Source organism: Cyanistes caeruleus, chromosome 17 (assembly GCF_971803275.1).
Source record: "Cyanistes caeruleus chromosome 17, bCyaCae1.hap1.1, whole genome shotgun sequence".
Classification (NCBI taxonomy): domain Eukaryota; kingdom Metazoa; phylum Chordata; class Aves; order Passeriformes; family Paridae; genus Cyanistes; species Cyanistes caeruleus.
The window spans coordinates 8211768-8224395 of NC_141717.1; the positions used below are offsets into that span (position 1 = coordinate 8211768).

Below are 12628 nucleotides of genomic sequence, written 5' to 3' on the forward strand. Positions count from 1 at the left end.
CCCATATCTGATCATCCTAAGGAAATAAAATGCCTTAAATCAGCTTCTAAATTCCCAAGACACAACTTTATTTTCTTTTTTGTCATATTTTCAGATGTAATAGGACAAATTTGTCCAAACCTAGAGCATTTCTGGGTGCAGTTGCCTTCATGCTTCAGCCATTACCTACATCATTGTTAGTCAAACTTTAAAAATGTTATTCCACAGCTACTCATTAATCTGGCACCAAGCTGGAGATGTTATAATTAAGGTGGTGGCAGGATTTCCATTACTGACTATTTTCTTCAGCAGAAGGAACAATAAGTGCTTGCCAGGAAAGGAAATAAATTCTGATCCAGGCTGCCTGGTGCAGCCATCAATTGCCAGGCGTGTCTCGCTGACCTCCCGAGCTCATCCCTGACAGGCAGCACAAGGCAGGGAAAGCTGAGTAATTATCATGTGCACCCTGAGGAGTGTGGCTGATTTGGGGATGGAACACTCAGGGACTGATCAGGGACCTGCCCAGACCCTCTTTGAGTCTGTGCCTGTTCTGGTGAGGACTGGATGAGGTGCAGGGGGGCTGAATCCTGTGTGCAGGACAAGTCATTTTTAAATAGGTATTTTTTCTGTTGGTTAGAATTCAGCCCTTCAATGAAATACACTTGTAGTATTCAAAGGAAGTGAATTGTGTTCAAATTTTAAAGGAAATGAAGCTATCCCTTGTAAGACAAGCATGGCATCCCCCATCAACACTGCAAGATACAGATTAGCTCACCAAGCACCTCAGCTGGTATTATTTGCTTGGACTGAATTATGCAGACAAGGGAGTAGAGGGTATTGGTGAGTGACTTTTTGTCCACTATATAAATCAATAAATCAAGTCATGAAAATCTGGCGTTTGAAGAAGCTTTCTCTTGCCTCTTCTTGTGTTTTCCCTTGCAAATCCCATGGCGTGTACAGCACACCTTATTCCTGGTCTAGGAGATAAACACCAGGGACAGCAGGTTTGTATTTGGCACGTGTGAATGTTTTAGGAGCATCACACAGTGGTCACAGCTGTGTGTCAGGAGGATTCTGCCAGAATCTGCCAGAAGGCCACATCCCAACTTTACCTGTAATTCCCTTATGATGTATATTTTTCTCTACCCTTTGCTTTTAGCCCTGGAATTTACAGTTATTTTCCCATTTTCTTCTTCGTATTTTTTTTTTTCATGTGGCCACTTGCCCCTTTTTTTCTGTTACTGTCCTGTCTTCTGAATCTTTTTGACTGCTTAAGACTTCTATAGTCCCTTTGGTATCATCTTTCACACTTAAAATTTCGCTTGTCAGCCTTGTTATTATTGTCTCTGCCTGCCTTACTGGATGTTTTAATTTTCAGTGTAATTTCCCTCCTTTATGAAAAAAATAATTTAATTTTAATGATTAAATAAAAATTTAAAAGAAATTTTAGGTCTGCCTGTTTAATAAATTGGACTTTAATTATTTTCATATTTTTCTTAGAGTAATCTATGGCTGGCATGGCAACACTTATTCACTGTATCCCAGGGGAGGAGGATCTAAATTTCTGTAGTCCCCCTTCCAAAGATTCTTTTGGTCAATGCAGAATAATTTTACCATTACACTGCAATGTTCTTGAAATTCAGGAATGGAAGTAAGAGAGGAAATAAAGTTCTGCTCTGAGCCCTGAATTTGATTTGCATTGTAGCAAGGACTGGAGGGCTTGCTTTAATTATTTAAGAGGATCTCTTCTTCCACTGTTATTTTTTTTTCTCTCCAAGATTTTTGTATATTCTTCATTGCACTGGCAATCCCTGCCTTTTCCCACAAATCTTTGATTTGTTACAGATCCTTCCTATGGCTTCTGCCCCTGTAACTGTAATTTTAGAAGGCTGGTTCCAAGGTGTGGCATCACATCCCCTCCAGGGCTCAGCCCTTGTTTGTTCTGTTCCCCTCCAGCAGCTCCATGGGTTCTGCAGTGCTATTCCACATTTCCACCTCTCCAGGAGCTTTTTTCACTCCAGCTTCTCTTGGGGACTGTGGGGAGAAGATCGATCTGTATGCTGTTCCACAGGGCTTAGAGGAGAATGCCTCAGACCCTAGAAACCCCCTCTGAGCACATCACTCCCCTGATGAGAGTGGGTAACTGAGGGCTTTGTAACCATTTCCAAAGGCTGGTGCTTTCCAGTCAAGTTGCTGTCCTGCAATCCAGTACAGAAGTTGTCAAGTCGTTTTTAATGAGTCCTTTGCTGTACAGATGGTTTGGGAACATATCGCCACTTGTACCAACTCCTGCAGACTGATGGGTGGTATTTACAGTCTCACCATCTACACTTGTGAGTGGTAATTGGATTTTTCTTAATTAGGGAAAGTGGGTGGACAGTTTATCACTTAGCGAGGTCCTTACCCATTAAAAGGATCAATAACATTCTTCCAGAGCCTCCAGACCAAATATACACAGAACAGACACCTGAACTGGAAGGGATGAGTAAGGTAATTGTTTATCTGAGTAGTTTGCAGAAGGTGAATGTTGTTGGTTTCAGCTGGGTGAAAGCCAACAAATACTTTTTTGCAGTCTTAATGCCTTTTTTTTTTTTCAATGCTACTTGTTTTCTTATGGAGAAATGAACTTCTGTCCATGGAGCAAGCCCAAGACCCCTGTCACTGAAGTCCTATTAATAACATTTTTGTTGTTATTTTAAACTTAGAGAGCATCATTGTTGTACTTCCTCTAGAGCACCACCAGCAGTTTTACCTTGTAGGACACGGTGTGGTACAGTGACTGCAGGCTGTGTGTGCTCGTGCTGCTCTTCACAGGCTGGAGTGCAAACGATGCTCAAAGCTTCGTGGCTGCTGCACCCTAAGATTGAGTTAAATGTGGAATCCTAGAGCTGTGATGTGCTTTGTGTTTTGTTTAAAGCCCAGAAAATCCCCACCTTTGTGAGAATGTTGTACACAGGTTTGGCTTTTCCCAAATATTATTTTGGTTTTTTTATCTTGCCTTAATAACTGAAACAATTGAGTCATACTCTTTAAAGAAGAGTTGTGTAAGGGAGGGATGCTTAAACACAGTTAAAATACCCACCCCACTGATATATTATTAATAGCTTACTGTGTAGTGACTTTCATGTTGGAGGACCAGAAAACAGCTCACAAACAATGCAGTGGTGATTTTCTGACTGCTGAAATGGAACTGCCTCCATCAGGACAAACAAAAATGCATCAGGAAGTCTGGGGTTTCCTTGTATTTAAGAAAAGGAACCAAATTAAAAGCAATCTGCTGAGAGTCTTAAAGAGGAGTCTTGAACTGTGGGGGTTGTGGTAACTGGAAGAGGACATCTGGGTGACTTCCTTGTGCATTCCGTGGATTTGAGCATATCCAGGTACTGCAGGAAAGGATTCACCTGGGTTTGAAAAGGCTGTGGTGCAAAAATGAAAAATTTGCATGTAGTCCCCTATTACTCCCTGTTCCCACTTTCTTCACTCCCAGAGCAGAGAAATATTGTGGAAGAGGAACTTTGGATAATAGAGGATAACAGCCAAGAGCTTTGAGAGTAAATGACCTTAATTCTTGTAGGTGAACCTGGAGAGATGGATCTTGATGAATAGTTTTTAATGATTGGTGCCAAGAGGTGACTGGCAGATTGGGGCCTGTGTGGAAATGATGGAGATCCCTGGGAATATGACATGTTGAGGATATTAGCATCACTTGGAAATTCATCTGATTTTAATTAGAGAAGTCTAGAGGGATTAAAATTCTAAATAAAGCTTTTGGAAGCCGTGGAATTCTCTAACCAAAGAGTTTTTATTTGCCCTCAGTTTGTACTACTTGGCAGCTGACTTTTTTGCTAGGATCACAGTTGTTTTGGAGGTGTTTACTGTGTGTCAGTGCAGGGTAAAGCATCTTCTTTATCTGGAAGTGTGTAGAGAGAAAAGGTTTCTTGCCTTGTTTCATTAGCTCCCTGCATGCCACACCATGCAGTGGGAAGTTTCAGAATTTTCATGTCCTTGTTCATCTGGAATGTGAGAACTCTGTCCTGTTATAGTCTTTTGAGCTGTTTTGTCAGACAGGCATAGAAAAGCAACATATTCTGAAATTCTGTATTGCTTTCTGTCTCTCTTGGCTTCAGAGCAGTTTTTTGAACAAGTATAGACCTGGGAACCTGTTACTTAGCCTAGGAAATTGTTTTTTAATCTATCAAGCTACAATTGCATTTAAACCTATGGCAGCTTGTGGATCTTACATAAAGACTGAGTTTTGTAACAAATTTGTGAAGAATATATTCAGGCCAAGAACTTTGCACCCATCCATTGTTTTGTCTCTTGGGAGCTGCTGCTCACATGGCTGAAACTGGCTCCTCAGTGGAGCTGCTTCTCTGCTGTGCAGGAGGTAAAATATTCAGTATTTTCCCAACAGATGTGTGCAGAGAAGTTCATTAATTGGCCAGTTCTTCATCCATTCTTGCCAGCACTCTCCAGTGAACAGACATAGATTTTGGCAGATGCATGCAATAATGTCATAATTTGGAAATAACTCATGTACCACTTGATCTTGCTGCAGCAACTTTATTCATGCATAAGCTCGATGGCTGTGGTGGGGCTCTCAGCCTGCAGGACGGGGTTTTGAGCTCCTTTCACCACATTTGTGGAGCAGCTGGGTCCTGCTTCAAGCAGCCACGGCAGGAACCCCAGCCTGCTCCTGGAAGGGACCCCAGCCTGCTCCTGGCAGGAACCCGTGTTTCTGGGGGTGAGGTGTGAGTTGAAGGCCAGGATGCAGCACCCACGATTGTGCCAGCACCCAGCACTGTGGCAGGGGCAGTTGTCCCTGAGCAAGCAGCCCATGCTCCTCAGGTCACCCCAGTGAGTGAAATCACTGTGGCAAACAACACACGCACTTCAGCCTGCTCTGTAACAGCTGCAGGGTGAGCTTCTGCCCCTTGGTGCTTTAAAAAATAATTCAGAGTGGGACCTTAAATTAATTACCTCAATAAAAACAGAATCATCTAAACCTTCACTCTTGTTTGTCAGTTGCTAGAAGTAAAATCCTGTGTAAATTAGGGGTCTGAGAACTTTTTAAGGAATACTAGTCAATGAAATGTAGTATTTTAGAGCTGGAGCTCAGCAGTGGTGTACACAGAAAAATGTAAGAACAGGTAGTCAGGTGTGTCATGCTTGGACTTCAGCTGGTAAGAAAAAACTTGAGATGCTGGAGTTTAAAATACACCCCAGATGTGGTTAAAGGTATGATCCTAAGCAGGAAAGTCACGAAATACTTGTGGAACTCATTAAAGGGATGGTGCACTGATCACAGTGGATTTCAATTACTTCAAGTTTGACTGGAATAATAATTGCTTAATGCTTGAGAAAAGATACATGTGTTAGTGTAAAGGCTTTTGCACTTGCTTATAAAAACTATAAGAGAAAACAATTTCCGAGGATATTTTGGGCATAATCCCAGGAATTGAAGCAGGACCTGTATGATAAGTAAGATAGATGCTGGTGAGCTTTATATGGTTGAGTGATCACACTACTATTGGATTTGAAATATTCATGAGGATACAATATGTACAAAGAGTAATGGCACACAAATATTAAACTTTGAAACGTCAGTATTCGAGGAAGTATGTAATGAATTGGAGAAAATTGATGGGGATGCAACTATTGTCCCCAAAAATGTGTTGTGAGAGAATGGAAGAAATGTTTTAGGAACAGATAAGAAAGATGCAATCTGTATTCTTTCCAATAAAATGTAAATGTCAAACATGTCATCAGTCATCTCAAGGCAACATTTTAGCAGTGAAATAGGAGACTGCAGAGAGATTAGAAAGAAGAATCAACCTTGGTAAATTATATAAAAAAGAAAATAACGTAGGAGCAAAAGTAATATATGGAGGATACAATGTGAGATTTGCAATACTGCAGAAAATAGCAAGGCAATTATGTTTGGAAAATGAAACCTTTTTCTGCCTAAAAATAATAATGGGAATTAGAGAGATTAGAACTAAGTGAAGTTCAGTTGAAGAAAACCCATCTGTTCCTGCCACTTCATGGTTTCCTAATCTTTTTTATCCCCACAGACGTCCGTTCTTGCTCTTCAGAGTGATAGTTTGCATGGCTTGTTCACTTGCATTTCTGACTAGAATTATTCCTAATGAAGATCCTGTTTTATTTTGCCTTTATTATTCCCATGTAAATTACCAGCCAGTTCCTGGTATTCCCCTGTTCCATTTAAGAACACACTGCTTTTTGAATTTGTTGGTATCATTCAGAATTTATCAGTATTTTAAGATTTCAGATTGGGCTGAGCTACATGCTTGAGGGTTAAATGGAAACAATCTTTTGTTCCCAGGATAACCAGGACTATTCAGACACTGGATTTGAAAGAGGGCCTTATCAAGTGGGTATGACTTGCTCAATACCTCAGTGACCCTTATAGGAATTATATTATATTCCTCCCTTGTAGGAATCAGGGTCAGACTTGGTGGTTCCTCAGAGCTGGTGTCCTTGCTCTGATAATCCTGATAACCTCATGGATCATCCAGGTTTGGGGTTAGCCCCAGATCAATTCCTGGCTGCCAGCCCAGCTGTTCACGAAGGTGTGTGCTCTACAGAACAGTGACTGCAAGCACCGTACCTGCCGGAGCTTCCCTCCATTTGTGTCTTCTCCTGAGTCTTCAATATTTTGACCATATTTTAGTCAACAGGTGCTTTGCTTTTCTTCCCTCCCCTCCTTTCTCATTGAAGAAAATCCTTTGTGCCCTCATTGTAATGAGAGTTGGATTCCCCTGCTTAACTGACCTTAAAGCATTCATTGTTCTGTGGGTGATTTAGTGTGCTCATGTACATGCCTGATAACAGCACAAATGCCATGCTTGTGAACCCATCTGTCTTCAGGTGCTGAAAGGAACCCAGCACCCACCAGAGCTGCCCCTTGTGAGTCAGCTCCAGGATAGCCACAATCATAATCACAGTCTGGTGCTGGGTCCAAGTTTCCAGCTGGTGTAAAAACCCTTCCAGTGAAGGCAGTGGAATTGCAGCAGTTTGTAGCACACAATGAGATCTGTCTCACTGTGTCGCTTGTCTTGACAAAAGTGTCCCAGCTGTGCTGCACTGTGAAATTCCTGCAGTGCTACTTTCATTCATCATCTCTGTCCTTTGCTAGGAGCGCTGTGATGTGGGGATCTGGTGTTCTTGTAATTCAGGAGACAAGGCTGAATGAGATGGAAAGAGAATGCCCCTCCCCAAAAAGCTGTTTTCTATGTTCATTTCAAATCTCTTAAGTATTTAACTGTGGGCTGAATGATGTGAAACAAAGGGAACGTGTTGAACTTCTCACTTGTGGGACTGCTTAGAATGTCTGACAGATATCCTCAAATATCTCCTCAACAAAGTCAGTCACCAAGCTGTTCAGTTCAAGACTCTTCTGAAGCATCCTCCTTTTGTGATGAGGATCTCTCAAATCAGATCCAGTTTTCACTGGAGAACAGTTTCAATGGAAATGATACTTGTAGCTCTGTACTTATTCTGTGGGTTTTTGGTGCATACACTAAAGTTTTAGCCTGAGTAATTCAAATATATACACCAGTATTTTTATGTTTTAAATGTCTGTCTTGTACAGATTTTGGTTTTTGTGTTCTGGAAAAATTTACTTGTTTTGTAGCACTGAAAATATTTTGAATGCACCACCAATAAATAAAAGTTTAAATAATTTATGGAGAGGAATAGAGACCAAAATTTATGGATAAACATACCAAAGCTGCTTTCAAAAGATGACAGATAGGCAATGATACACTAGGCAGTTCTCTTCGGTTAATGTGTACACAAACATGGTCATCAAAAGAATCTTCTTTAATTGAAGTTTTTAGTAGAAATTAAATATCTCCATAATAAACAATGAGGATTGTTTCTCAACCCATTTATACCTCTAGTAATGAAATCTAAGAATTTGTTGCCTGTAGGAGTGTTGGGAGGATAGGAAGATTTGATTGTCTTTCTTGAGACCGTATTATGTTAATTTTTCTGCCTAGACTATGGAAGCACAAAAAGCAATAACTCACTTATATGAAGACAAAATTCTCAGGGTTGTTGTCATGGAAACAAAGTGGCAGCAGCTCCTTTTCCTTGAATGAATTCAATAGGCAGGCTAACAAAGATTGAGCACAGAATTTGTGTGCAGGCTCTCCCTGGCCAGGTGAGCCCAAACCTGCTGGGCTTCCCCTGCTCAGCCTTTCCCAGGAGAGCTGAACAAGTGGCCTTGGGCTGATGCAGAGTGTGACAAGGACAATATTAATCTGTTTGGACAGGGGCATTACAAGACAGGTTGCTTTTCTTCTGTATTTTATGCTGGCTGGACTCAAAGTTCAAGTTCATTAACCCTGTTAGTCTTTGGCTCCTGAAGCAGAGGAGGCTTCAAGAGCTCTTCTGTTCACTGGCACAAATCTTGTTTGTGCTCACAAAGCTGGGTAATTATATTTGAGGAAGCAAACCAGGAGTTCAAGAGTATTGGTTCATCTGCCCTAAAATATGCCCCAGCAAATGATCTTGTTTTTTTTCTATAGAGAAAAGCCAGCAGCTTTCTAACCTTTGTGCACACTTTTGCTCTTGAAATATGGTATCTTGCTGCTAAAAATTTATCATAATACAGCTTTGTTCTCCATTTAAGTACTTGTTTTATGGGTTTGGCTCTGTCAAGGAGAAAGAGTTTGCTACCCCATTTCAATCCTGATAGCTGCAGGACAGCAGGGAGTAGAAGGAAGAGAACTTGGGGGGAGATGGTAGGATAAGAAATTATTTTATTTTAAGGAAATCTTGGTAATTACTATCCCCCTGTTGGGCCTGACCCAAAGTATATTCAATGCCAATGGAAAAAGCTCTTGCTGAAGTTTTATGGCCTTTAGGATGATGATTTCATATGTTACCATGGAACAGTTGGGCTCTTCAGGAGTGTACTCAAGTCTGCTCTAATATAACATATCTGAGTATCCTGAAATAAACTCTGGAATATGTGACACTCCTTCAAACAGAGACTGCTTAGTGCTTAATGGATACAGAAAGTTTGAGGTAGCTGAAAGTGCTGTGTAGCGTTGTGCAAGCTGGAAGTGTGTTTTGTTCTTTCCAAGTACAACGATAGCAGCTCTTGTGTTGCCTTAATGTCCCTCATTATTCCTTTCACATTAAAGGTGAGAAGGGCAGGAATTACCCTTGCAAACTCTCATGGAGGCTGAGTTGTGGTTTGTGCAAGTATTTTCACAATTCAGAAACTTGGCAGCGAGTACTTTTGCCAGCACATGTAAATGCTGTGGAACAGCAGGAAGCCTGATCAGAGTTCATTGTCAGAGCAGAATTAATTTAATTTGGTTAATCTCAGTCATGAGATGTGTTATCAAAGATTCATGTCCATTTTATGTGGGGTGCAATGGGAAGCACAGGATGGTCAATGAGCAAAAATTCTCTTTCTGTTGATGTCTAAGATCTTTATTGGCTTGTATTGTATCAGAGCACACAAGCGCAAGTCAGTCCAACTGCAGAGCTGGCATCCCATGTCCACAGAAGATTATATTTAAATTTTAAAAATTTATTATATTTTATTTAAATTTTAAAAACATCTAGAAGAGTGAACCACTAATTCAATTAAGAAAAAATAATCTAGACCACTACAAATAGTCTCACAAAAATCTGAATTTGAGTCTGAATTGATTTTACTTTAGTTCAACTCAGGTAAGCAAATACCTGAAGAATCCAAGTTTTAAGTATGCTTACTATTTGTTGTTTTGTGTTTGTGGCAGGTGGAGTCCATTGCTGCTTAGCATATGCCTTTTAATTTCTATTGTGTAGGTTTTAAAATAAAAAAAAAACAAACACTTTTTTTTTGGGGGGGGGGTTATTGCTTCTTGCTGTTAACCTTGTGTTTATTGATCTGTTCTTATCCTGAAGTTTCCCACTGATTTTTCAGGGAGGATGTCTATAATGCAGGTATGTCTGTATGCTTTAGGGATTTAAAAAAAACCTCACTGTTTTGCATAATGGATAAAACTTGAGTTTTACCTCATACCTTCCACACCTCTGTGTTGCAAAGGTAAATGCAAATATTAGAGCTGAAGGAAACAATCTCCTTCGCTACAGACATTTGAACAGCTGCACATGAAAGGATAAAAATGTTTTGCCAAGTTAATCTCATATGATTTACTGCCTATGCCTAATCTGCTTGGAAGTGGCTATGAATATTCTAATACCCTTTGGAAATTACTGACTGGGCTGACAGCAGCTGGGAAAAGCTGGGAGCTTTAGGATGAGTGCCTGTGGAACACACACCTGCCTGCCTGGAGCAGTTGTAGGCAGAATTTTGGAACAATGAAAATTCATTGTTATTTGTTGCAGCAATAAAAATGATGCTGTCTGCATTCCCAGGAACTCCTGGAAGATTGAGCAAATATGGGCATGGCATTTGCAACCTGTTAAGTAAATTTATGGTTGGCATTTAGGGAGTTAGTGCTAGCAGGAAAGGTGAGGCAGAAATCCAGGTCTGTGCCAGCCCTGCAAACTCAGGCCAGTCCTGTGGATTTTTCCCATTTCCAGTTTCTGTGGGGGGCTGTAGCCAGGGGATAGGCTGGGCATTGCCCTCATGGGTGTCTGTGCCCTACACTGGCCTTACAGCTCTGATGAGGCTCCCAAAACTGGCATGGGAGCCCATGTAAATATGGAATGTGGACATGCATAAATGTATTATTGTGTCCTACTTAAAAAAAAAAATAAATTAAATTAAGCAACTTTTCACACAAAATTATCTTTCGGTACAGTTGTTGAGGCAATCTGCAGTTACGGCTGTCTGCTCAGTTCAGCACACTGGCTGAATTAAATGCTGAAGGTTAATTAGTTGATATCTGTGTATGGCCATAAGGTCTGTAAACCCCTACTGCCTGTATGATAGAAGGGTGTTCCTGACTATGTTTTTCCTCTTTGACAGAGAAATGAGCTCCCTCTGAAGCAGGAGAATCCAGGAAGGGTTGCAAAATATAAAATACTTGGCTATATATTGTGTTGGATTTGCAGTTTTGTCATGTCCCTGCTGATTTAAAAAAGAGAAATTACATGTACAACAAGGCAGAAGGAATTTAGTTGACAAGGTGTTTGGTTATAGGTTGGACTTGATCTCAGAGGTCTTTTCCAGCCTGGCTAATTCTGTGATTCTATGAAATATATACATATGTGATTGTGTGTCCCTTGAAGTGAGTATCAATATACTTTAGAGATATTTGAGTCCAGGATTTGGAATACTGGAGCCTGGTGTGAGGCTCTTTTCAGTCATCTCACTTACTTCAGATCTGGGGCTTTAGATCTGAGCTAGCAAAATGCAAATGTTACAAATAAATTTCAAGGAAAAGAATGCTTGGTGGTTTCGTTTGGTTTGTTTTTTTTTTTTTAGATAGCTGTGGAATACTGCTTAGTGATGTTTAAACATTCATTTTCCTTATGTATTTATGGTGTGTTACAAATGAGTCTTCCTCCTCACAGTAATCACTGAATGCTGTTAACAGTACAGGCTTGTTTGACCATGCTGAAAATTTATGGCAGTAATTCTAAATAAAGGCAGTTTATGCATTGCCAGAAGAAAGGAAATATTTTTCCTATTTCATCTTAGTTTTTATAATTCTAACTGCTAGCATACTCTACAGAAAAGCTCATAAACTTTGCAAATACATTTTCTAAATACCTTATTTTAGCTATTGGTTTCTGCAGTCATTATTCTTTGCAAGTTTTATGTTATTTTAGAAATACAGCAATTCTTGCAAATGCAACTCATTAATTTTTTGAGACCTAATTTGAATTGAGGGTTACACTCAGGGGGACTTTTGAAACAAGTGAAAAGTGATAGATTTTGCTAAAATCTGCTGCTAGTACATACCAGAGTAAAAATGTAAATTACACAATGCACCATATTGAGATTTAAATATCTGTCCAGGTCTGACACTGAGGTGTCACTGTGGGGTGCTTCATGTACAGCTGGAATAAAAAAACCACAATTTTTCTATGCATAAGAAACGTGACAGGTGATGATCCAGCTGGGAAGATGTCAGTGCACAGTGAGCTGCAGTTCTCTGTCTCTGAATTTGTTGCAGAACTGGGACAGGTTTGGGGAGGAGGGAACAGTTACCCAAAGAGACATTTAAAAAGCTGATTCCTTTATGGTAACTGAAAAGTTAATTGATAATTGATTCAGGGTGTTTTTTAAATTACAACATTTTTTTCTCCTTTTTACCTTCAAATATTTTTGAATACCTTTTACCAGGTGTCCAGGAAATTCTGACATGCCAAAAGAAATTAATTCTCACCCACTGCACAGGACTCATTGCCATGAGGATTAACTGAGATCCAAAAATTCAGGGTAGAACTGGGAACCTACAAAAGCAGCATGGCTATTTAATCTACCAGTCTTTGGAAAAAAATAAAAAAAACCCTTGTGCTTCAGAGTTCAAGCTCACTTTGACCTAATGAGAGCTGGGAACTGACCTCTTGTACACCTGATTATCTGTTTCTAAATCCTCCCTGAAGCATCAGGTAAGAGTTCAGCCACAGGAACACCCTGTCTGACATACTGAGGTACAGGAATTCTCTCAGGAATCACTTGTGTGACCTTCTATAAAGGGCCCTGGTG

At 40.2% G+C, this 12628-nt stretch overlaps 1 protein-coding gene across 3 annotated transcripts in view; it reads left to right on the forward strand.

Moving 5' to 3' along the window:
* Positions 1-12628, forward strand: part of LOC111935982 (uncharacterized) — a 188028-nt gene that overhangs the window by 21838 nt on the left and 153562 nt on the right. The window contains exon 1 of one of the 3 annotated variants that reach the window (XR_015277452.1): positions 2415-2469. The exons of the other annotated variants lie outside the window; for them this stretch is intronic. The gene's annotated coding sequence lies outside the window, so the exon portion shown is untranslated. Of the gene's footprint in view, positions 1-2414; positions 2470-12628 lie in introns of those variants that run through there. 3 annotated transcript variants of the gene reach the window in all.